The following is a 25,629-nucleotide window of genomic DNA, read 5'->3' on the forward strand; positions in this document are numbered from 1 at the left end:
TGTCTCTTCGTTTTGTTTTCTCTGCCGGGCAGCTTTTATCGCGCACTTGTTCTCAAAGATATCGAACGCGCGGGTGATATTTTGAACGTAGAACAAGCAGCTTCGCTCAGGGCAGAAAGAATAAAGCGGTACTTACTTATTTAAAATCGGAATAGATTACGTGGCCTTCAATTTATTTTGATCGTACATGCACTGCGAGTTACTGATCCAGTGTTACTGCGTAGTTCTTGCCGCCGCTCTTGATTTTCCAGATGTCTTACGTTCGTTTGGCATGTATAACCCCCATGCTAGAAATCGCCGACGCCGCGTTCGCGCTAACAATGTCCGACAGTGCGCATAAATACACGTATGAAGCCGTTTTAGCACCATTTTTAATGCGATGAATTCGAAAGAAAAACGCCGTAACTGACCAATTCTTTCGTCGGCCTGACTGAGAAATGTTCCAAACTACCTAGTACGTACGAATTATTGCGGATATTGGCTCTTATGATCAAGCGCAGGGAGAAAATGCACTCACTTTTTCCCATAGAAATGCATAACCGGAAATCACTTTTAGGCTGGTTGCTCTCTGCTTCAATTTGCGTCAGCACACTAGCGCCACTTGAACCTCTAGCGTACATTATAATAACTCTATGGGTTTGATCATGGCCTCCGAGATCCCGAAGCACGCGAACGCTTCTCCGGCCGTCCCATTCATAGAGTTGTTACGTCGAGTTACTGCAACTTATAATTAAAAATGTTTGTGTATTGTTGTAGAACGATGAATAGCTGCTCCGGGGGACGTAGACAGAAAATTTGTGATGCTTATGTAATTATTTAAATTGAGATATTGATCTGGACATGTGGCGGCTAGCGCTACAAGCGCGCCTTTTGATATATTTGATTGCAATCTGTAGCACGTATAAAACTAAAGAAAGAAAAGCTCCGTATACAAAAAAAATTAGTACTTCCCTAAATAAAAATATTCATGCTGCAATTTTTTTTTTTTTTTTTTTTTATCTTTGCACGTTGTTTGGCGTAGCTTTTTGAGCCTCACGAGGTTTGATACTATATATGAAGTCCGTGTTGTCATTGTTTTAATATTTTTAATATTATGCAATTTTTGCAGGTCGTATTGCGGTGTTTGCTTCTACTAGAAGTACCTTTAAGCCGAGGTCACACTGCTTATACATTATACAAAAGACAGTCTGCAGATATCAGTCACCACGATATCCGTGGTTCAAACGCTGCGTGCCAACTGTCTAATTGAACTGCCTTGCGGCATTCGAAGCTCAGATCTCGTGGTGACTCGAGTGTGAATCTGTTCACAGACTGTCTTTTGTATGATGTACAAGCAGCGTGACGCCGGGTTTGGGGAAAAACCTTTGGCGGTGAGGTACAACCACCTCGCAATGATTTCGCCATTTTTTTTATACACTTTGTGATAATTGTAGGTACTCATTGAAAAGGTGGGGCGTTATCTTGTAAACATCTAGTTTTTGGCACATGTAGCACAGACCACCGTATCCCGTAATGCACTTTGTGATATAACTTAATTGATATGCAAACAAACAATGGGATCCAGTGGCGTACGCAGGATTTCATTTCGGAGGGGGCCGGACCAACGGGAGACAAGATAAGGGGGTAAAGGGAGTAAAGGGGGTAAAGGGGGTAAAAAGGGACAAGGTAAAAAGATAGAAAAAAAGTCCAAGAGGAAATAAAAGCATTTTTTTTAAGAACTATGCATTCTTCTATTAAATAATTAAATTAAAGTTGTCATATTGGTTTTGGGATGATTATGATACATAAAAATGGTGCCCCGGAAATTCCTCACCAGGAAGGCATTTGCACTTTACTTTTTTTATTTACAAGTCACGTCAACAGAAGGCACCAGAGTTAGCAGAAAACAAGAATCATAAGAACAAATATTATATAAAGCACGACTCCAATGCACAAAGCCGCCAGTCATCGGGGCTGATAAAGCAATGATGCATGAGTCGAAACACGGAACACCTTGATGGATAGACGATAAACATCTGTAAAGCTGCTCCACCATAAATTACTTCCCATCTTAACCTGATCGAACCAACAAAAATATCACGTGAATTGTTCGTTGGTGTCGATTTCTAAGGTTTTCGAAGTCCGTTCACAAAAGAAAGTCAAGGAAGTCACACGACGCAACAAAGGAACGCTGGAAAATGGTTTGTACACTCACATATTGTAATTGGCTCTCGTTCTGAGGCAGCAGGTCACACACTCGCGCCCCTATCTCGCGCGGTTCTCAAACTGCCGATGACAACTTCCGTACTCGAGCCTTGAACCGCAAAGCCCGTGCCTTTAGGCGCTGTATTCACTTTGTTAAGAGTTTTCCCGCCAATCAAGGAGCCAATCATATATCGCTCTTTTTAGACCGATGGGAGCCACGTGGTACAAAACAAACATATATAATACAAAATCCAATTTAGAAAGTACATGTACACATACCCCCGAAAACTTCCAAAAACCTTCGCCCTAACTGTCGACCGTCAGCCGGACATCGCTCCGAGAAAAAAAAAACCTCGTCGGGGTGCAAGAGCAGTACCCACTACCGACGCTTCTTCTCAAAATAAAAAAAGGCTCCAAAACATGGAGGGGCCCCGCTGTGCTCGAGCGGGGCACAGCGCATGGTTCGCACCCAGAGCGGGGGTTCTCGAGGAACAATTAAGACGAGGGACAAGGGGGCCGCTCCGAGGCGACGACAAACCAGCCCCCCCCCCCCCCCCCCCCCCCCCCCCCTCTGTACGCCACTGATGGGATCTCAAGAAAAAGAACTCTGGCCATTTCCGACAGCCGGCGCAGCCCGACCCGAAGCTAACTTTCACGGGCACGCTGTGCTTTATTTTATCCCAGTATAAATAGCTCACAAATCGCGCGGCATGGCAGCTCGCTTGCGACTGCTACACATAGGTTGATTACGATGCTTAGAGTAAATACTGTAAGCATTTTATTTTTGCTGATATTATTATCCGACCAATCTGCAGGCGTAAGCAGCTTGTTAAGAAAAATCACCCGATCTTCCTGTTCTGCGACCAAACACGCGCGGATAGAACGGAAAAAACAAAAATGACAAGTAGAAGTAAACAAAACCACGTGTCACAGTTGGAAAGGAAGGGACACATCGCGACGGGTTTGGACAAAAGACGGGCAAAGTTCTAAATTAGCCACTTTCGCTGCGCACAACCCTAAAAAAACAAAAAACAAAAAACAAAAAAAAAAACAGCAATGTCGTTGTCGCTTGCGGTGGTCTGCGAGAAATCGTTCAGGAAAAGTACCCCTCCGGGAAACCTCTTCACCCCTATGGGATGCAAGCACTCGTGCGTACAGATGGTTTACGCCGGCGAGGGTGCACACGTTGTTTAGGCGCGTGTATGTGCGTGTTTGTGGTGAGAAGCGCTTGTATGATGGCGGCGCCGACGGGGACAAAAAGAAACGCCGTGCCGCTAGTCCTCTGGAAGAGCATTCGCTGCACACACCGAACCATACAAAAACATATGCCCACACGCACATGCTTCAGCATCTGTTTATCCCCCACTGTGGTTCCTGTCCCAACCCCCGAACATAATTCCAAAGAACAAGCCGTTAAAAAAGAAAGTAATGGTCGGTTTGGCTTGCTTTGGCCCCCTTTGTAGATGTGAATACACAGCCCGTACCCGGCCCGGTCCCTACAGATTGCAATCGCTTGTAGCGCTAGCCGCAACATGTCCAGGTGAATATCTCAAATTAAATACAGTAATTAAATAAGCACAACAAATTTTCTATCTGCGTCCCCAGAGCAGCTGTTCACCGTTCTACCACAATACACAAATATTTGTAAGTATAAGTTGCAGTAACTCGACGTAACAACACTGTTTCTTGAACTCTTCAGCCTCGCGCCATGCTGTCCATGACTGGGTTGGGAGCGCCGCCTCGCGGCGAGCGACGGAGTTAGCGCAATTACACTCCTCTGCTGGGAAGCGAGACGAATGGGACGGCCGGAGAAGCCTTCGCGCGCGCGCTTCAGGATCTCGGAGGCCATGGTTTGATAACCATAGAGTTATGTCGGTTATATGTTGATAACAGCCGCACGCTCTGGCGTTTACGACCGTGGTCTCGTTATGCATGTGTACCCCGTTTCAGCTTTATCGCCCCCAAGCTGTCGTACAGGGGCTCCAATCTGGAGGCCGACTTTTTCGCCAGTGTTCAGATTAGGGCCTTAGGGCCCCGGAACAGCTGCAAGAAGTGGGCGAGGCGCACGTAACTCGTTTTGGAATGGCGCCGACTTGTGCTACGCTGTCCACGGAATTCCTCCCAGGAGTTGACTGGAGGCCGCTGCACTTCGAGCACCCCTTGCCCCCCAACTGGGTCTGTCAAGTTTGTGGAGTGGTGTCCAAAGAAACGGCGGAGCTGCTTTGCTCCCACACACTATGCAGTGTCTGCTTCGAGGCCAGCGTGACCTTCGGTTGCGTGTGTCCGCTTGACAGGGACGTCTTCGACCAGGAACGCGTGGAAGAGCTGAGGTTGCGACCGGGACAACTGCTGAAATTGAGGGTGCTCTGCTGGAACTCTGCCCATGGCTGCAACTTCGTCGGCCCCATTGCCGAGCTCTTGGATCACTTCGAGAAAGACTGCTCTCACCACACTGCCGCCTGCGCTGGGTGCAACCGGGACCTGCCGCGGCAAAGCCTCGCGCAGCACTGCCTCAACGACTGCAACCCTGTCAGAAGCGCGCAAGTGCCGCCGTCAGATGCGAGTTACCAAGAACGGCTAACTGAGGGCTTGGAGAAAGCCAGTTCGGAGATCAAGCAGTCCATTTCTGAACTCAAGGATAGCTACTACGAGCTGCAGACTAGTGTCAACAACATAGTCGCACAAAACATCAACCTCGGGCGTTCACAAGCGAGGCAAGCAGTCGCTGAAGCTGTGTCGGGACACCTGGGGGAGATTCAGACAACGCAGCCAGACATGTCTCCCCATGGAAGACGGTTACTTCAAGACATGGAGAATGCTAGTACTGAGATCAAGCAGACTCTCGCTGAACTCAAACTTGTCGCGAGTGAAGTCAGGCGCGTTTGTTCAGAAGAAAAGAATACAGCCGTGGAACCTAACTCTAATGTCCAACTCGAAAGGAACATACATCCTGCTGTGGGCTGCAACACTCCAAAAGGTCCAAAAAAATTCATCTGGCCTTGCACTCCGTCGTCCGAGCAGTTAGCAGTGGGAAGGATTAAGAGCGATCGCTTTGTTCTCGAAGGCAGAGAGGTGCTCTTCAGTATTACGTTTGGTTACGCCATAGCCTCCCCTGTGGAGAATAGTGCGGTCCTGAGGTTTCATTTCCCAACGGGACTTTCATTCCGAGGCCCATTCACTGTGAGAATCGTGAGTGCTACATACGAATTCAAAAGTATTCGTGTCCGTATTGATCCACGCGTACTGTGCGACCCTCGTCAGGTTGATCTACCGTTTCCAATACTATTCTAGGTATCATAATCTAATTGACATGTACTTTGATTTTTAAGGCTAAATTGAATAGCCCATTCACAAACAGCCCAGCTGCAAAGATCTTGTTTTAATGCAGAGTTTACCATGGATCTTTACTCAGTCTTGCCGTGACCTGGCAAACTGCGTCACTACGGTCCTGGTGTGCCAGACAGTGCGTCACAGGGAGGCACCTGTCTATGCTGCATCTCACTTTACACTCTGTTTCACAACTTGGCGAACTCTAGAGGCTGCGGCCCCCGCGACCCAAGAAAGGCCTGTTCACACACTTGCAACCGAGTACGACCGAGGGAGACGAGACCTGTTGAAACCCTTACACTTTCTTGGGATGAGGGAACACACTGGCATTCGGGAGCCATCCATGCGGTGACCCTGGAACTGCATTTCACAAGAACGAAGGTTTTGCGGGATTCCCGGGGTCAAATGTGCGTAATACCTGTAAGAAAGGCTCGTTTATAACGTTCACAAAAGTTTTTCGAGCCAAGAAAGAACGGATAATGCCCCAGAGAAATAGAAAGGGGGGGATCGGTGGCCGAGTGGTCTAGCGCACACCAGCTCGGAGCACGTGGAGCGAAAGCTCGCGCTGCAGAACCCAGGGATCCTGGGTTCGAGCCCCACCCCTGCCCGTTTCGATCTGGATGAGCATCGTACCGGCGTGCGGTCGTGTATCACTACTGCGTGATGCACGTTAAAGACCCCAGGCTAGCGGCTGTACCGCACTGGCTAAATTTCTCATCTACAGCTGGGAGACTTGTCGCCCCTGTGAGGCAGACCAGGTTCTAGGCTGTATAAACACACACACAACCCAATTTTTAGAAATAGAAAATATGCCGGACCGCCAAGTTTACACTGCTACATAATAGATGACGCCAGTGTGTCCTCTGAATGTAAGAGGTTTTAAGGCACCCAGTTCTAAGAGGTCGCAAGAGTGTGAACGGGCCTTAAGAGTGTCTGAGCGAGGCAGGCGACACGACGTCGTGGGGGCACGCGCGTCACTCCGCCAAAGCAAGCCCCAGAGAAACCGTCTGTCGTCTGCTGGTCAAGTGTTGTCTGCCGAAAACCAAGCAACTTGAGATGAATGTCCACCGCCGCAACATTGTCGTACGCTAGAATAGCGAGCTCTTTACCAGCATGAGTCAACGATATGCACTATTTCCCCGCAAATCTGTGGCAACTGGTAATGCAAGGGCCTAGTGCGATGTTTTTAGCAAAAACAATCAATTACATGGCTGATATAAAAAACAGCTATGGTGCTATAAGAAAAAAAAATATTGGGAATGGATACGGTGCCACTTTTGCGGTTGAAAAGTGACTCATAAATTCGCAAATATTTATTCGTTATTTTCTATATATTCTCGATGGAGATAAAATTGCAAGAGTTCAATCACTGTTAAAAGAAAAAGAAGCCTATGACTACTTTTTGTCGTGGACGGCGCTGTTGCTGTGGCACTATTAAGGCCTCCGTTGCCTCGACCATGGAGTCTTATCACGTGCCCCGCAGTTCGCCAAGTCATCGTGAAACACAGTATAGGCAGGGGTTGCCAAACCGGGCTAGTTTTATTTGCAGATGGCGGGAAAAAGTGGTAGTTGGCTATTTGGCTAGTATTGGGCTATTTCTGACCCGTGCTGGGCACGCCAGAATGCCTCAAAGCACTTGAGTTTATAGGTTTGAATATGGCATTTTTATAGTAAGTTACGTAAACATTTGGCGCTTCAGTCTCTTAAAGGGGCACTCAAGTGGTTTTTGAGTTCGTGTTTTGATGATGACAGCTGAATTTAGACGCCCTAAGTGTCCATAAAAACCAAAAAGTATAGTCATACGGTGATTATTTCTTTAATAAAAATGTAATTGAAGGCCGCCAAACCTCGGATACACCCTCATTGGTCCTCGCACGCTTATCAAAAGGATCTCAGGCCAATCGCGTTGGACGACGTTCCGTCGCGCAGTGATCCCGAGGTAGCCGCATCGGCCGAACCTCTTTGTCATTCGAGCTTCGATCATGGCGGAGTTACGCTCGAGGACCTGACGCCGTTAGAGGTTGAATTTCTTCGGCGGACGGCTGACCTGGGGATGATTTCCTATGACGCCACTCCGACGTCCGATGTGGACGATAGCAGCGCTTCGGAGTCATGTTCGGGCTCCGAGGACGACGAAACGCAGACCTTTTCGGGCGTTCTTCGATTTGCGGTTGGGGCAAGTCGTAACCAAACCAACGTTTGACATCGCAGCGTTACCTCTGGTACGTGATGTCAAACGATGTCGCCACGTTGACTTTCGCCTCGGGAGGACGGGGGGAAGGCTGGTTCAGACATGTGCAACGAGCGCGTACCTACGACTGCGTCCGTTGCAACCGGAGCGACGGAACGACCGCTCTGCGCCGCGCGTACACACACCTGCAACCACTACAACAAGCGCAGCGGGTCGTCAGCACGGCGACCGCTTCTATACGCCGCCGTCAGCTGTTTCAGAGGTGCCTCTAAAAGGGGGACGCTCTACTACTCAATGCCGTAACAGAATATAGACAGACAGTTTTCTATAGCCTAAAGCTTTATTATTTTGTCTTGATAGCCTTCCAGGGTAGAGTGGACGAAAAAAAAAAGAAAATAAAAAGATCCAGTCCGCCGTCTGGGACGATCACGACTAATACACGACATTGAAATAGTACAGATATCGCCACACGCCTTTTCTACGATTATAAAAGACAATGTAATCTTAGCAGCGATATAGCAACGTAGAAATATGATTTCGTGATCAGATAGACGTTGCGAGCGTTCAGGATTGCTAACACTAATCACTTTTCTCCGGTGATGAAAACGCGTGAAAATTCGCATCCTTTATACGGTACGCGCCAGTAATACCTTGAACTTGAGCACACGCATGAAATGCGCCAAATAAGAAATCCGGGCTATGTTCGAGGACACAAATGCTTAGAAAGATCTTCCCTACTAGTACGTGCTGGGTTATCATAGCCACACACGACGAAAATTCACAATAAAAGGATAGCGCTTTTACGCGGAACGATGAGCTTTCATCACGCCGTTCACACTGCCCATCACCACCGCCTGCAACGCGCGGAGATACGTGCAGGGTTGCCAGGTAGTTTCTAGCTCAAACCACCAAATGCCAGACGGTGTAGCCCAAAAGTAGCCAAATGCAAGAGATTCATGTAGCCAAAAAGTAGCCATATTCTGCAGAACCCAAAATATCGTGCGCTGGATTGTGCGAGCTCAATTCGAAGGCACTGCGTGTGTATATCTGGGGTTTGGGAGCAGCTTGCAAGATCTACGACATCTTGAAATGAATTGAACGCTTTATTTCAAACACAACAGTTCAAAAAAATTTTCCACACGCGTTTTTGCAGTCACGTAGTCGTGAAGCGCTCGCTCGTGCCCGGCTTATACTCGCCTCATACATGATTCCCGTCTTAAAACGGGCAAAAACTTCTTTAGGAAAGTTGATGTCCTTACAGCACTCGGTCTTTCCAAGGAAAGCAAACTTTACATAGAGGACGTTTTGAAGAGTTGGAACGCGCATGTTCTTCCTTAGGCCTGATTTTGTGAGGGATACGTGACTGAGTACTCTTTCCACGGTGGCATTCGACATGGGCAGTGTCGGGAGCGCGATGGCAAGCTCTGATAGCAACGGAAACAGGGCTGCTCCTGCGCATCGATCTTGGAATTGTTCGGAATATTCATGGTCCAAAACCTGTTGTCTTTTCTTATAGCTCATTGTGCTTTAAGAAACTTCCACGTTTTGCGGAAAAGCCTCTTCTGTTATATCCGGTATAGCACGCGTTATCAGGCGACATCATGTTTGGGGTTGCCTTTGGTATAATTTTTCCTCGAATGAGGTGCCTCCTGTAGAGGATGGTGGGAAACTCGAGGAAATAAGAGACGCCAGTAGGTAGCAGAGAGAGCTTGGGAGCATAAAATAAGCTACAATGGATACAAAAGCGATGTCGTTGGAGCTGAATCTAGGTCACGGTAGCTCACGCCCACGAATCTTCACGCAGAGAATCCCTTAGAGCGGGAATCCAGAATAGCTGGACTGTCGCTTTGTGTCCGCGCTGAAGTGTTTTTTGTGCATCTACTCTAAACCAAGCAAAAAAAAATAAAACAAAAACAAAAAAAAAACAAGTCCGCATTAGGATTTAAAATGGCCCAAAATAGCCACATAGCCAACCGCCAAATTTTTACGCCAAACGCATGACCAAGTAGCCCAACCTGGCAACCCTGGATACGTGCGCTTCCGCGCATGCCGGGGCAGCGCCTGGGGAACGGGCAACTCACCCCCCGCGGAGGAAGGCAAGGAGAAAACGTAGTTCCTTGTTTGTGAAACGATAATTGCTGTATCGCGTATTCTAAACTAGAAATATTTTACGTCTTGTGAAATTATCATGCACAACATATTTAAATGAACTGAAAATTGTTTCTTTAACGAAACTTTACAAAGACCGCCAAAATTTTCAAACATACGATAATTTCATTGGTCCTCGCAAGTACAAAAAAGAGTCCGCACGAATTTTATTCCTGCGTGATTAATAGGCGGTTCTGCCTTCTAAAACTGAAGATACTTATTCACTGACACTTCCTTAACGCAATCGCACCAAAACGTAGCTTCTCCAAAAACCGCTTGAGTGCCCCTTTAAGCCTCCTCAAACATTGGGGAAAGTAATGAACAAATACGTTTCATTCTATACAACTCGTTTAAAGTTATATGGCCCAAGTCGGGTCGCTCTCAGAAATAAGTAATTGTAAAGTAATTGCATTACTTTCTAAGAGTAATTTGTAATTGTAATTAATTACTTTTCATGTAGTAGTAATTGCAGTTGTAGTTAAACTACTTTTGAAGCAAAGTAGTTGTAATTGTAAATAAATTACATTTTGAAAGTAATTTACCAATGTATGGCGCACTCACACTGAAACACGTGCATGCACGGACGCACTCACATTCCTAAAAAATAAAAACCGTGATCGGCCTAAAGATATACTGTATGTTTGTTGCACCATGTGCAAAATATGCAAAATAGGTCAAATATTGAGCCAACCCAGATTCATCCAAATTTGCCATTTTGCAACTAAAAACAAAGCAAAAAGGATAGGTTTATTTACCTTGGACAGAAGTATTTTCCCTCGTTGAAGCGTGAGGGCGCCCTGACGGCTCTCATGTTCCCGGCAGGCCAGTTTGCGTGACGTTCGGACAGCTCAGCCATGTCGCGTACCGCGTGATGGCCAAGAGTGCCCGGCCACCGGCACCTCGCTCGCGCAAACTGCGGTGCTCATGGAACGCGTCTCGCCATTAGCCCGCGCTCAGCAGTTGTGCACACAACTATGGCCGCCAGTGAATACTTCCTATAGCCACAACTATCGCCATTAAGTTAGCTACGCTTCAGAGTAACGACACTTACACATTTGGGGCTTAAGGTCCGTTCACACGATGCATTTTTCTCGCGCATTCGGCGCAACCATTTCGCGAAATGGTTGCGCCGTCTGAATGAGTCCGAAAAGGACGCGCGCATCTAAAAAAGGTTGCGCGCACACCTCGCTTCTGGAGCGAGCTTTTTCTGAAACTTTGCCGAGTCCTGTCAATCACTCTGAGGGCGCCGCCAATGACCGCTCAGAAACGCTCTCACGTGGTCTATGAGGGGGGAGCGAGCTGTTTGAGAAGACAACTTCACCGCCGGTGTTGTAGCGGAGCCAAATCCGAAAAAAAACCGAAACCACGAACGATGGATACTGCCGGCGCTTCCGCAAGCACGTCAAGCAGCACTGAAGGAAAAGTGAGTTGCATATCGGAAAAAAATCCGGCGATGGACGAAGACAATTAGGCCTCATTCACACAGCCGGCGTCTCGCCCCGTCTCGGCGAAAGCGCCGTGGGCGCCGTGCCGAAAACGGGACGGTGCGGGGACGGAGGAGTGTTCGAACCAGCGGCGGCGGAGCTGCCGGCGATGCTGGCGGCTGTGCCCCCATATAGAAGAACATGACGCTGAATGGCTAATGGTGATGATGATGATGTTGGCTTTCAACTGAACCCCCACTTTATGGTCAACACCCAAACTATTTTCGCGAGTCTAAACGTCATCGTTATTGCACGTGAAGCGGTACGTGTGAACGAGCACATTTCGCGAAACTTGAGTGTCGCGAAACTGTTGCGCGCCTAAAAGATGCATCCTGTGAACAGACCTTAGGACAAAATGTATTGCGCCCAGTTCAATGACCTGCTTATCAGTGAAGTGTCGAAGCGTCGGGTTCTTTGAGATGCGCAGCTCAAAAAAATTAGGGACAATGGGACCAAAGAGAAACTCTGGGAAGAGGTGACTGAGGCCGTGAAAGTGGTCCCCAAGACCGGTATGAAACCACTGCACTACAACGGGTGGTTCGGGTCCAGGAGGTTCGGGTCCAAAAGGTGCGGGCCGGCCATATCAGTTGGAGTCTTTATATCCGAGGAAGGTGCTGCCCGTGACGCTGCCATGGATGATCCGACATTTCATCCTCCGTAACAACGAAATTTGAAGAAAAAAGAAAAAAACGAAAACAAACAAATAAGACCAAGGTTTATTTAGTATTCTAAACGTTTTTTTGTTTTGTTTTATTAAGGCGAAATGGAAGCGGAAACTGAAAACTAAGGCATTAAAATTGTTAGAAGCCGCTGTAACCGACTGTGCGCATCTGCTTGCTGCAAGCAACATTCGCCATCGCAACGGCAGAAAACCGAGGCAGAAAACGCTCATGTGAAATGAAACCTCGCGATCCGTGCCGCCGCGCCGCTATAGCGGCAGCGATTTCGACCACAGAATTGCTGCATGTGAAACACGCTTGAGGCATCTATATCGTCGGCGGCCACAACCTCGGCAGTAGCGAAGCGTGGACGTCCACGCCACTACACTGCAGACGAGCTAAGGAAGCGGAAGAACGACATTCATGCTTTCGCATTCACAACTAATAAGTGCTTAGGTGTCCTCGGAATTTTAGATTTTTTGTTTTGTTCAAGCTTACCTCGGCACAGGTATGATTCGATTCTTAGCTAAAAATGGCGCTTAGGCTCAAGATGTAGCAGACTTTCGTTGACGGCGAATTTTGGCGCAAATGGCGCATGCGGACCTGACGCGGGAAGCGGCGGAGATCCTCGAGCTGTCCACAGGTGGCGAGGGACCCCGGTTTGCGGGACGCCCTGTTCGCCCAGGTAGTGGCCCCGAGAGACGTCCACTCAGTGCTCTGCTGCGCCATCTCGGTGGAGCACGTCCAAGACTAAAGGGCGATTCACACACTTGAGTCGAGTCCGACCGAGTGCAACTCCAATAGCCTCCTACGTACGGGTTAATTGCTATGGCAACAGCTGCGTCAGCTCCAACAGAACTGGGTTTTGAGCCGTTTTGTTGAAGCCAACGCAGCTGTTGCCATAGCAACCCATAAAAGGGTCGCAGGCCGTTGCAGTCACATTCGGTCGGACTCGACTCAAGTGTGCGAACCAGCCTTAATGCTGAGAGAATCAGAAACGCCGAGGTGTCTTCGACTGGGCCGAGAGCCGGTAGGATGACATCGAGAGGATCACGTGCTTAGTCAAAATGTTGACTCTAACGCTGTTCCGTGCTCCCACCTTGCTTCTGCTGTCCTGTTTTGCTGACAGCGGACAAGGACTTAGCCAGAGTGGACAGACAAGAATGCAAGCCTTGTCATCAATGTTTATTTTCGTTTAAATCAGAGTCATGCCCTAGCACATCCACTTTAGAAGGGATTGAAGAATTAAGAATTAACAGCTCTGTTGACTACACTCTTTCTATTGATGTAGAGGATTTGTTTTATTCAGTGCCGCATGAAGAAATGTACCATTCTGTTATCGCGAGTATCCAAGCAAGTGGCGTGGCGGCCGAGAAGTTAATTGCTGATCAAACACAAAAATTAGGGCCCTCAACAATATACTGCTACCACGCAAATCATCTAAAATAAGCCATATTTATGTAAACTTGTCTCGAAGTGGATATGGTTCGACTATTTTGATGGCATTCGCTGATCATTTCAAATATGAGCTCCCGTGACTCATCCAGGAACTTTTTGAGATCGGCCGAATTTTTAACTGCATGGTTACGAAATACAAACTTTGAGGCCGACGAATACAAGCCTCTGCTATTGAAAAATCTGGTGCGCCAGCCCTCTCCGAAGAATGTGAGGTCAGGTCGGATATTTCAATACACTATTTTTCCGATTTTTTATTCTTTTTTAGTTTGTATTCAGGGCACTTGGGATAATTATTTTAATATAAATATTTAGTAGGTTCCTAAATATTACTTTTGACATCGGAATGGTTAGTTCACAAGAACGATCATACTCTCACCAAATCGTTTATTCACCGCACTGATTCTATTGTTTACAAGAACGAACTCACTGTTGTAATCACACAGCAATCATAATAATAAGTGAAAATATTTTAAAAACTTATTTTATCACTTGTTATTCTCGTAATACAAACAGTCCTTTTTGTGTTCTAGCTTATTTGTATCGGTAGCCAGGGATCGTTTTGAGGTCAACCCAGTTCCCAGCTAAAGCAGAATATAAAGCTCGCGCCCATCTTTCCCGAAGCACTGAGTACAGGTTTGTTTTGAAACATTGAAACAAAACTGGTTTGTTTCAATGAACACACTTTTCAGACCATACCGAGTGAAATATTCATAGGTCAGGGACGTAGCAATGGGGGGGGGGGGGGGGGGGGGGGGGGCATGGGGCCCGGCCCCCCCCCCCCCTGCCCCCGACTCGAAATCTTTCATTTTGCTGGGGCCTCCTCTCCTCCTTCCCCTCATACAGCAATTTGCCATGGGCGTCCCCCCCCCCCCCCCCCCCCCCTACCCCGCCCCCCTCCCCCGAAACAAAATTCTGGCTACGTGCCTGTCATGGCGATAGGGTTTCTTTTCCGGGGTGTATTGCTTCATAGACATGACCCTGGATTGTGCTGTCCGGTTTCCTGAACGACCTCCTCGCCCTTGTCCCCGTGCCCTCCACCGCACTCGTTGCACGCGTTAGAACGCGAAACACCGGCGTCCGGTGTTTGGCTCTCGCATTCGAACGCGTTCTAACGTTCCCTCTCGCCTCCTCCTTCCCCCAGTTTTTCGGTGCATAGGCACTCGTCCATATTTGGTCCCTAAATGTAGATAAGAAACAGCCGGAGAAAAAAAAAAATGCAGGCTTACACCCTCGTCAGACGGGCACCTAAAAGGACCTTCAGTGTAAATGTCATTTAAACAGTGAAAACAGCAGCTCAAATGGCATTTAGCGTGAAAGTCCTCTTCGTGAACCTGAGTTCCCGCAACTCCTTTACGACTGCTAAAGGCGTACTCTCGTCAGCAGCAGTCTACACTAGAGAATTGAAATAAAAGATCGTACTGATATCTAGAAACAATGCCTTTGTATCTTTATTATTAAACAAGAGCGTGTTTCACGTATATTCGTTACGGACCTTGCTCTGCTAATAGTTTTCTGTACTCACGGACCCGGCTATCTGGTAGGCCTCTTCGTCCCGCTGCTCGCCTGCTCGCATTGTCCGCTTCGCCACTTCGGTTTTCCTCCTCTCGATTTTCCTCACAACCACAGCTATCTTGTTAACGTAGCAGCTTGGGCGAGTTGGTTGCTCATTGTTATACACACTACAGCGCACTATATTTTAGGCGTCTAGGAGATTGGTGCGCGTGATTCTGGAAATTCGGTAGTGCAAGAGGTAGAAGAAGACAAAGTATATAAAAACGAGTTGTAAGTCAGCGCGGTTAGTTTGAATTTTCCTTTATTTTTCGTGTGTAAGGAGTGAGTGTTGTTTGCAACAGTGCGCTGTACTGTGTGTAACACAGTTATCTTGATTTTATTTCGCTATTATATATTTTATCATCCTTTAGTAGTGTATTTCTAACTGTAATTTGTATATTTAATATTTTTGTACCTATATATTTCTGTATCTCACTCTCGCGTCGTGCGATATGTCGAACGACCGAGGAGCGTCCACGAGTAAGAAGGGGTCGCCGCGCTTCCATTGGAGCGTTGAGGCGACCTGGGCGCTGATACGACTTTGGGAGGATCGGCTGGAGGACCTCCGATGCGTGCGATGAAACTCAAGCACGAGCACGATGCCGAACCGAACAGGGTAAAAGCGTGGCAAAAGTACGGAAAGGAGCGGGAGCACTGAGCAACGTTAGGATTGAGTGAACAGGGAGGCGCTTAGGGTTGCCGCTAATTAATAATTAAAAAGAAAGAAGAAACACCTTCCCTCCGCTTAAAGTGGAGTTTGTTGTAATCCCTCGACTGAACTCGCCATTTGGTCTTTTCTAATATTTTGTTGCCTTAAAAAAATCTCTAAAAACTAATTTACATCGCAAAAATATTATTATTGTTATTATTTTGACGCGAACGTGATTTAGGCGTTTGAACGAACTTCGAGACCTTAATCGCTGTAAACATCGTCTAAATGGCATTTACTTGCGCTGTCTGGCACGGCAGAATTTAAAGGTCATTTGAAAATTCTAAAGGCCTTTGGCGTAAGGGTCCTTTTAAGTGCCCGTCTGACAGAGGTATTATAAGGGCCGAGGGCGGATCAGGCTGAATTCTTATTTGCAGAGTACTTATCGGGGCCTCAGATAAGAGCTCCAAGCGCCTGGAGCCGATTAGAGGATAACGAGAAAGCTTTTTCTATCGTGTCGTCTGTTGGAACATTCGAAAGGTCAAGGAAGCAGCCCCACTCCGCTTCCAAGGTAAGCTGCTTTCTCACCATGTTTGCTTCCTTGACACCAAAAATGTCTGTATTTTTGTTTCTTGATTCGGTTATATTTAATTTAAATAGCGGGCTCCAGCTCCAGAACCCGCGACGTTTTCGAAGGTCATGTGACATTACCAATAATGTTTTGTGTCCCGCCGGAGTTGAATATATTCACCGATGTTTGTTTGCAAACGAGCTCACTACCACCCCCTATCGGCGGACCCCTGCGCGCTTCCGGTTTTCCTCTTCTTTTCGATTTGTCTCTCATCCTCTTGTTATATGTACTACTCTGTACAATGCACTAATGTTCTTACAAACCTACTACAGACAATTCTCTGAAGGAAACTCTTCTTACCCGACCGCTGCTGTGCGTTGCTGAAGAATAAATAAATATACTACAGGAAGTCTACTGGGGCACCAAATACTGTGGCGCCCTCGTGGTATCAACTCCCACCGAATGTGGTGAATAGCGGGTTTTTCTGCGGAGACTTTTCAAAGATTCATAAAACTAGGAAGGCTTAGAAAAAGAGAGAGAAAAAAAGAAAAACTCCTTTCGGAAGTAAATTGCCAGCCACGGCAAACGTCAGGAATAGCAAAAAATAAAAAAATCCTATTATGCTAAAGGATAACTAAATTGACACATTCACGTTTTAAGTGAAAATAAAAACATTGCTTTGATTAGAAACTTGCTGAACGTCATGAAAAGCACATGTTGTTGTTGTTGAATTACGTTTATTGATGAGATGAGTGGTTCGGCTGTCTCGGTGGGGTGGCCTGACAAAGGAAAGGGGGGGGGGGGGGGGGGGAGGCATGGGGTTTTAGGGGAAAAAGGAAATGAATGATGTGAAAAAAAATTAAATGTGATGATGGGTCCCCGTCTCCCTGATGTAGCTCATCAGGGAACCGAGGATTGCTTTTCTGTGCTGCGGTGTTCCCTGGGGTCGCGACCACTCCTCGAGCGATCCAATCTCTTCCCGGGAAGAAAGCGATCCAGGAGCGAGAAGAAAGCGATCCAATCTCTTCCCGAAGAGATTGGATCGCTTTCTTCCTGAGCCGTTCCAGGCCTGCACAGTCCCAGAGGAGGGGGCGTAGGGTGGCTGTGTTGTTCCCGGCGCAGGCCTTGCATCTGGAGCCCTCGATGTCGACGAGCCCGAAGCTCGCTTGTTTGGCCGGTGTGAATGCTGTTCCGGTCCTGATCCGCCGAACTCGGACAGCTTCCCATCTGGTATAGCTCGTTGGTATGTTGTCTTCTTGTGACGGCAGCAACCCCCTGAGGTAGGCCTTCCTCGCCTGCCTGGAAAGTTCAGCCTGTTCTTTAGGGTCTACCGTGTTATTCGTTTCAGAATGAGAGGTCGGGCCAGTCGCGGAGCCGTGAAATATTTCTTCCGCTGCGGCCCTGTGTGCCCTCTCATTCCCGGGGATTTCGCTGTGCCCGGGAAGCCGTGTGATGTGCAGGTCGGTGCCACGTATGCGAAGCTCCGTCGCCACTTTCTTAATTTTCTTTATTGTTCGGCCCTTTGGTCTGCTGCTGCGTGTTGCGTTAATCGCTGCTTGCGAGTCTGTAAAAATTCTGGCATGAGGTGCCGTCGCGCTCTTTCCTGCGATATTTTAGGCCGCCGCCAATATCGCCCTCAATTCGGCCTCCCTCACCGTCGTGCCCGACGGTAGTGATTCGGTTTGTGTCCTGCCTCTCCTTGCGTCGTGCCAGGCAGATGTCACTTTGTCACCGTTCTTTGCGGCGTCGGTATACCGTACCTCTTCGTTTGGCGCATGTGTTTCGCTCCATGCCGCGTGCATCTTAGCGGCTCTAGCCCTCTTCTTTTGGTTCAGAACTTGAGGTAGAGGCCGATGATCCGTTATCACCTCGTCCTGCCACGGAGGTAGCGCCTCTTCCAATGGCGGCTTGTTGCTTGTCTCGTATCCTAGGTCTTGCAGGAATCTACGTCCATGTTTAGTGCGCTCTAGCCTTTGAAACTGAGCGATTGCTTGGGTTTCGGCCCTGTCTCTTATGTTGTTCATTTGTGCTTCCTTTTCTAGCATTTCGAGTGGCGTGTATTTGGGAAGGCCCGTGACTACTCGCCTCGATTGGTTGTTAAGTCTCTCAAGTTTCTTCCACTGCGTCTGGTTGAGATTCAGCCAGTTGCTACTGTACAGTGCTCGTGATGTGAGAAGGGCCTCTATAAGGATACGCAGAGCCTTTTCATCTGCTCCCCAGGACTTACTTGTTGTTTTCTTTATGAGCTTGAGACCCTGAGCCCACGCCTTTTCCATCTCCGGGATCCATCTCGTGCTTCTTGCCGTCTGCTCGAAGGTAACTCCAAGGATTCTGATATGTGGTTTTTTGCCGATTTCTTGTCCATTGAGTTCTAGCCTTACTGAGCCTGCTATTCCTTTCCTGTGGTCCCTAGGGCGAGCGACCATCATATATTGCGTTTTCTCTGATGACGCTTCCATCCCCACCTCTGCCAGGTAGGTGGCTACTTCATCTATGCCCCGCTGCATCGTGCTCTCTTGTTCCCCCAGGGATCCCCCTCGGGTCCAGAGCGTCACATCATCCGCATAGATGGTGAATCCCAGCCCTTCGATGACTCGAAGCCGAGCTGGGAGACTCGCCATTACCATATTGAAAAGGGTCGGCGATAGAACTGCCCCCTGGGGCACTCCTCTTTTAATCGGCGTTTCTGGGCCCATGGTCCCTCCGATCTTCACCTGGAACCTCCTGTCGCGCAGGAAGTCTCGAATAAAGTTCCGAGTTCTTCCATGGATGCCGCATGCTTTTGCCTCCCGGACGACTGCCCAGCGCGGCACTGAATCAAACGCTTTGCGTATTTCCAGGGCTACCACGAGCCGTGGGTCTTGTTTGTCTTTTTCAGCCAGCACCTCGTCATAGAGCAACCTGAGGCTACTTTGTGTCCCCATTGCTTCGCGGAAGCCCGTTTGCCGGGGATCCAGGCGTTCATGTTTTTCCAAATACCATTGTATCCTTCTGAGCACGATCTTCTCCATCGTCTTACAGATATTAGATGTTAGAGATACAGGTCTCATATTTTCAATGCGATCAAGCAGTTTGCCGGGCTTGGGTATTGGAGTGACCCACGAGAGTTTCCAGGCTCTCGGTAGCATATACCCTCTTCCCATACTGTGTTGTATTTGTCGAGAAGTTCCTGCTTCGATTCTTCTGGTAGGTTTCTGAGAGTTTGGTACGTCACCCCGTCCGGGCCAGGAGCACTACCGGTCTTCGCCGTGTAGATTGCCTCGATTAGTTCTCCCATATTTAGTGGGTCTTCCATTCCTTCCTCTTCTGGCGTGCGGGTGTTCATTGCATCCGGTGTCTGGTTTGCGCTATCTTCTTCTTGGGGAAAGAACAATTCTCCAGCCCTGATCGCCATCTCTGCCTCGCTGATATTGAGCTTGAGGGCCAGGTTCTGCGCAGCGTTTCTTGTCTTGCGCTTTGCTCCGTTCAGTCCCTTGTAAGCTCTCCAAGCTCTTCCCAGCCCGTTTCGTGCGTTAAAGGACCCGCAATGGGTCCTCCTCCACCTCTCGCGACCGAGCTGTTTAGAGTACTGCCTCGCTTTCGCTGCTGGTCGTTTGAGCTTGATTTTTAGATGCAGCGTCCTGTTCTTTCGGTACCGCTGCAGTGCTTGTAGACGGCTGGCCAGAGGATTAGTAGGTGATTGTCCGGTGTTGGGGCTCCAGGCTTTCCTAGAACTTTTGTCTTCGCTTCGCTCAGAGCCGTCCGAATGCACTCCTCGATGTCTCGGCTGTCCTCTGTCTCAAGCAGTTTCCTAAAACGATCCCATTTGACTACTGGTCTTTGCTCTTTGCCACTGTTGCGTTGTCCGTGATGAATTTTCATTTCTACCGGAAAGTGGACACTGTCAAGGTTGTCTCTCCACGTTGACCAGTCGAGCACTAGGCTTGCAGTGGCCCAGGAGAGGTCCGGGGCCACTGCTCGTTGCGAAGTGTAAGGCCCGCAGTTTTCATTGCGTGTTTAATTTGCCGGCCTTTTCTCGTGCTGTTGGAGTACCCCCAATCTTTTTGTCGAGCGTTGAAGTCTTCGGCTATGACAATCGGATCCCCTTCGGCTAGACCGACAAGTTCGCCTATCCATGCCGCTGCTTCCTTGTCCTCTTCCGTTGCCGTTCGTGGTCTTATATAGACGGAGGCTATAGTCATCCTCTTCCGTTTGTGACTGAGCCTTACGGCTACCAATTCTCTGTTGCCAGTGCAAAGTGACGCCCTATCGAGCTAAGGATGTGATATATGTGCCGCAGGACTGCTACTGCTGCCCAGCCTTTCTTCGTCTTTGGGTTCCTTTCGCTCGGCCTTGGGGTAGTTACTATGGTCGGGTTCGTGTAGAAACTATAGCAGGGGAACGTTAGGTTCGGAGTTCGTTTTTCTTGAAGAAGGAGTACATCCGGCGGCGGGCTGCCTCTCGAATCCCAACCTCAGCTCTGCACTTTTGGTCGAAAATGTCCAGCAATTTCATTGGATAATGCGGGTCTCTTCCGTGGTGGCCTGTCCTGTACTGCTGTGGGAGTTACTTCCCACGTCGCATAAACGCCAGCTCCTTCTTGATCTCTCCGATGGCCTTGAAGATCATCTTGAAGCCGATGTGTACGTCGTTCTTGAGTTTATTCATCTCTTTCTCGGCGTCGAAGTCTGATGCCTGCTGACTTGGCTGTAGTCGTTGGGTACATTTCGCCCATTCCGGTATCCATGTGGGAAGCTCGTCTTGATCGTTTTTCCCCGATGCCTTGGGTCGCTCCGTGATGGACTTGGCACGTTCAGCGTAACTCTCCTTATTTGGCGCCGGAGGTTTGGGTGTCATCTTCTTTTTGTCGGGAATTCTTCTTTTTGGACAGTCATTACTGGTGGCCGGATGTGGGCCGTCGAAGGTACGATATTTTGGTTCCCGGTCGCACTCGTTCATTCCTTCGTCGTGCACGTTCCCGCAGTGACCGCACCTTCGTTCCTTGCGAGGGCAGACATCCGCCTTATTCCCGAGCTCGTGGCAGCTAAAGCACACGATCGGGAGCGGGCGGTATTCTTTCACGCTCAAGATTGCTTGGCAGAAGACGACCTTCTTGGGCAGTTTGTTACCTTCGAAGGTAACTAACACCGCACTTGTGCCGTTACCCATAAGTCGGGCAGCGATAATCCTTGCCTTGTCGCATTTCATGCCTGCGAGCAGCGTCTCTGGTGTCTTTTGGCTGTTGTCTCCCGGGGGGTATATGACACCGCGGATCTCGTTCTTCTCCATTGCTCTGCAGGGGCAAACTGCATACTGCTTGCCGTTCTTCTCTATTGCCTTAAGCCGTAGCAGCTTTTCTGCCGTGCCTTCTTCTTGCGTAGTGAGCGTAATAGTGTTGGTCTTTGTCTGATGCTGGGGAGGAGGGATTTTGAAATCCTCTTGGCTTTCAATTCCTGCCGTTTCCGCGGCCTGCTTGTCTCGTAAATGGCTGCCTAAGGAGGCAGCCATTTACTGCCTCCTTACATACCGGCTTAAGGACAATGGCCCTGGTAGTTTTACTCTCTGGCCTCTCGTCGATGGACATAGCAGCGGCTTTCTTCTCGGGTTCTTCAATTGACGTCAGCGAGCGTTTACGGCGGCGCCTGTTCTGGGCGTGTCCAGGAGTTGTCCTCGATATTTTCCGCCAAAAGGGTGGCTTCTGTCTCGTTAGGTTTAGCATTCTGGCTCTTTAGCGGGGTCTTCGTGAATTGTGCTGCTTGAGCTATCGTGGGATATTCTTGTCCAAGGCTTGAGCTTACCTTTTCTGCTGCGGCTGGTTGCGCGCCTTTTCCTTGCTGTGCGGTAACGAGGTAGGTCAAGAAGCTTACAACGAGCCTTCCGATATCTTCCCTCGCAACTCGAAATTCGTTCAATTTGCCGAGGGTTTTCAGGTCCAGTACAATTTGAAGGCCTTCCGTCGATGGGCCCGCCGTGGTCGCGGTTGTCCCTGTAGCGGCAGCCTGAGTTTCCGTGCTTCGCATTCCAGACGTTAGGTTTAGCGAGGTGTCCATAGTCTCGGGTTCTATATTCACCAAACTGGTCCCTCCCGGATCCAAAATCGACGGTCGGAGGGTGGCGGAGGGTTGCTCTTGATCCATGGGGCCCTTTTCCGGGGCGCGAGTGCCTTTTATACTCGGAGTTATAAATATATGTCGCCAGAGCTAGGAAAAACACGTCCGTTAGAACGAGCGCTTCGTCGTCGTCCTCGAAAAACACATAAATTAGTCAATTTCAAGACGCCTTAAAAAGCTTGGGGGAAGCACGGAGATCGCGCTTAAGTTACCACACGTGCAGCAGCCGCAAGACCTGCGATGAGAAGACGTGGACGATATTCTTATCATTCTCGTTTTCGCATCGCCGGTCTCGTTCCTGTCGCACGAGTAAAGTATTTTCGGCAGTTTGATACTTTAGACCCATGTTACGGATAAGAAAAACAGAACGCGGGATGGCCGAAAAAAACATGCTTTTCGTGCAAGGCTCGTCAAACTATGAGGCGCTGGAGAAATGCAGCCTTCTGCGTGAAGTCCTTATTTCGAACTCTTTTTGTTCGCCTTCCGCCCATTCAAAAGCATGCGGGAAAGGCCTTAGAACGCACCTGGTATCGCTGCGGCGCAGAGTTCTTCCGCAACATAAAGTTAGTCTGCTTTCCTCAGCGAGGTAGAGGGGCTTAGAGCGATAAACCGGGGTTCCGGTCTGCACTCGAAAGTGACCCCCATAAGGCGGCTGCCATTGTACGCAAATTTGACCACTCGTCACATGACCGAACCAAATGCGTGACGTCACAGGAAAGATGGCAGCGCCCATGCAGCGGCTGGCCCCAGCTAGGCCGGAGCTTGTCGGATGCTTTGTTGGTTGTCGTTTGTCTCGGCGAGTTGATTTCAGGAGCAGAAGCCGTCATATGAGGCCGGTCGACAGCGACTTCAGAGTTCAGCGTGGTGTCTGACGTAGGTACAAGGTGAAAATACGGAGGAACGGTGTGCATTTCGCTGGTGACCGACGGCGATATTCGCAACTTTCAGCGATGGTGGTACCGCGGCGTGAGAATCGTGCTCCCTACCTCCTTGATGATAGGCTTCCGAATAAAGGTGCTTGCCTACACCTTTTTGTTGTGAAAAAATAATGTAAGGCTCTAAAACTGCTCGTATAGAGCAACACTAGAATTACTTTCGCGTCGCGGACCTAGCCTAATACTGCTGTTCTACGACGATCATCCAGATGACAGCCATTTTGATAGGCACCAGTGCGCCCCCTATGTCGTGAAAGTTGCGAATTGCCACGGAAGAGACAATCTGCCCTACGTTGCTCGCACCTCGGATTGAATCGGATACCGCTAGGATACAATTTGAGGCGACGTTTCTGTGCTCTCGTTGACCGTCGGAACCTTCGAGATCTGCAGTAAAGCGTGTGCAATGTATGGATACACTACAGTTTAGCGACGGAAATTGTGTGAGTCGTGCTTGGCAGTGTGCAATCGTGGTGTCGCTTCGTTCAAATGCCCGAAGGCTCACTTTGGTTGTACGGTGCACCGCAGAGCTGCCTTGCCGCTTGTAGTTCCCGTGCCGTGCTAAGTGATACTGTGCTGCTTCCCAAATTGTTTCGGCGTAGACGTGCTCTTTTACGGAGCACAGGTGTGCGGCGCGCCGAAGAGCTGCCTTCAAGCTGGTAGCTCCTGTGCCGTGCTGATGTTGTGCTGCCTCCTAAATTGTTCTGGCGTAGACGTGCACCTTCACTGAGCACAGGTGTTGCAGTTGGTATTGAGTCCGCTGGTCTGTCGCACGTTTCGTCGACACCAAAGTTTCAACACTCGTTACGCGAATTGCAAGCTGTGTGGACATTTCATCGCGCGCGTTACCTACCCAGTCCACCCATTCACGCCGCTTTGCGACGGCAGTCTGCAGCGGCTCATTACCAGAAAAGTGGCCTCACATCGAGTTCAGTTCAGCTCGTCCACGCAAGTCGCCAGACCCCGAAGGAGAGCATTTATTCGGATAGAATGCCACTAAAGCACTGCAGCTTCTTTAGTGGTCAGGATAGACTCTTTTCTGTCTGTTTTGTTATATTGTCTCGGATGCTTGCTCCAGTCCTATTTTCTATCAATATTTACTATTCTGGAAAGTTCCAGGCCATGCTCAGCTGTCATTGTATGTTCTGGTGGAAGTGCTGCGCACTTTACCCATAGCCCTTCACTCTGTGTCTGCCCTGGCGGCTCCTCAGCCGAGTTGCCCGATAACAAGACATGGGTGGCACATTATCCCGAGTCTTAAACCCCCGGCGAGTCGTGAACCAAGTCCTACCCCCACCCGGCAGCAAAATTGCAAGACGAGCGAGTACCACAAGGGCGAAACTCGGAAATACACCACGAAGAACTTGAAATCCAAGCCAGGCGCTGCTACCAGCAAGAACCAGCGGAATTAGGTCTTTTGCCAGAAAAACCGAAACTGACTCAGCCAACAATGACAACCCTGTCGCAGCAAACCACGTTCACTCCCACCATCGTTTGCATGCCCGTCGCACCTCGCACTCCGATGCCCTTTCACGCAAGGTGCACAAGACGTCGAGGGCTGGATTGAACAATATGACCGTGTCGCCCGCCACAGTGGGTAGATGGACAACCAGCTCCTGCAGAACCTATACTTCTCGTGGAAGAAACTGTGAGGCACTGGTTGGAGAACCACGAATCCTCCTTAACGTCGTGGGAAGTTTGCAAGACCGAGCTGAAGTGCATGTTCATCAGCCAACATTGACAAGAGAGAGCCGAATTCCCGATTCTGTCCAGGACACGGCCCCAACGAGAGCGTCACCACCTTCGTGGAGGATGTTTTGCTTCTGATCGAGCACCCACGCCAACCCTGATGCTACAGAAGACAAGAAGCTAAGAATCCCATGTTCCTCATGTGAGGGACACCTTTAGCAGCCTTGTCCGCAACCCCACGACAACAGTCGAAGGGTTCATATCAATGCAGCTTCCAACATTGAATGCACACTGCAGGCCCGAGCACGTCACTATTAAAAACTCCCCAGCGTCGCGACACTCAAGTCGTCCAGCTGACACTTCGACGCCAGCCCCCCAGGCATCCGTGACATCATTCACAACGGTGTCCGGGAGGAGATAAGGAAGCTAGTTCCTGCCATCAGTTGCCCGGCTTTAATTTTGATCGCGGAGATTTTTTCAGAAGTTTGACAGGCATTTCAACTGGAGACTTCTTCGAGCGAAGCGGCATCTGACGAAACGAGGGCGACTTATGCCACAAAGTCATAACGACCACCACCGGCTACCTGTTACTATTGAATGCCAATTCAACGAAATACCCCAATGCCGAAGCATTCCCGATATCGAGAAGAACCAGTGTAGGTCCGCGCTGAACAAAGTACACCGAGGAAGACGGAGG

General features: G+C 49.0%; 2 pseudogenes; both read left to right on the forward strand.

The window, feature by feature from the left end:
• The first annotated feature begins 4,258 nt into the window (after positions 1–4,258).
• Positions 4,259–5,308, forward strand: LOC115332294 (annotated as a pseudogene).
• Positions 5,309–16,191: 10,883 nt separating this feature from the next.
• Positions 16,192–25,629, forward strand: part of LOC120842808 — a 48,040-nt pseudogene continuing 38,602 nt past the window's right edge.

This window comes from Ixodes scapularis, unplaced genomic scaffold (assembly GCF_016920785.2).
Source record: "Ixodes scapularis isolate PalLabHiFi unplaced genomic scaffold, ASM1692078v2 PGA_scaffold6__148_contigs__length_123643588, whole genome shotgun sequence".
Lineage (NCBI taxonomy): Eukaryota > Metazoa > Arthropoda > Arachnida > Ixodida > Ixodidae > Ixodes > Ixodes scapularis.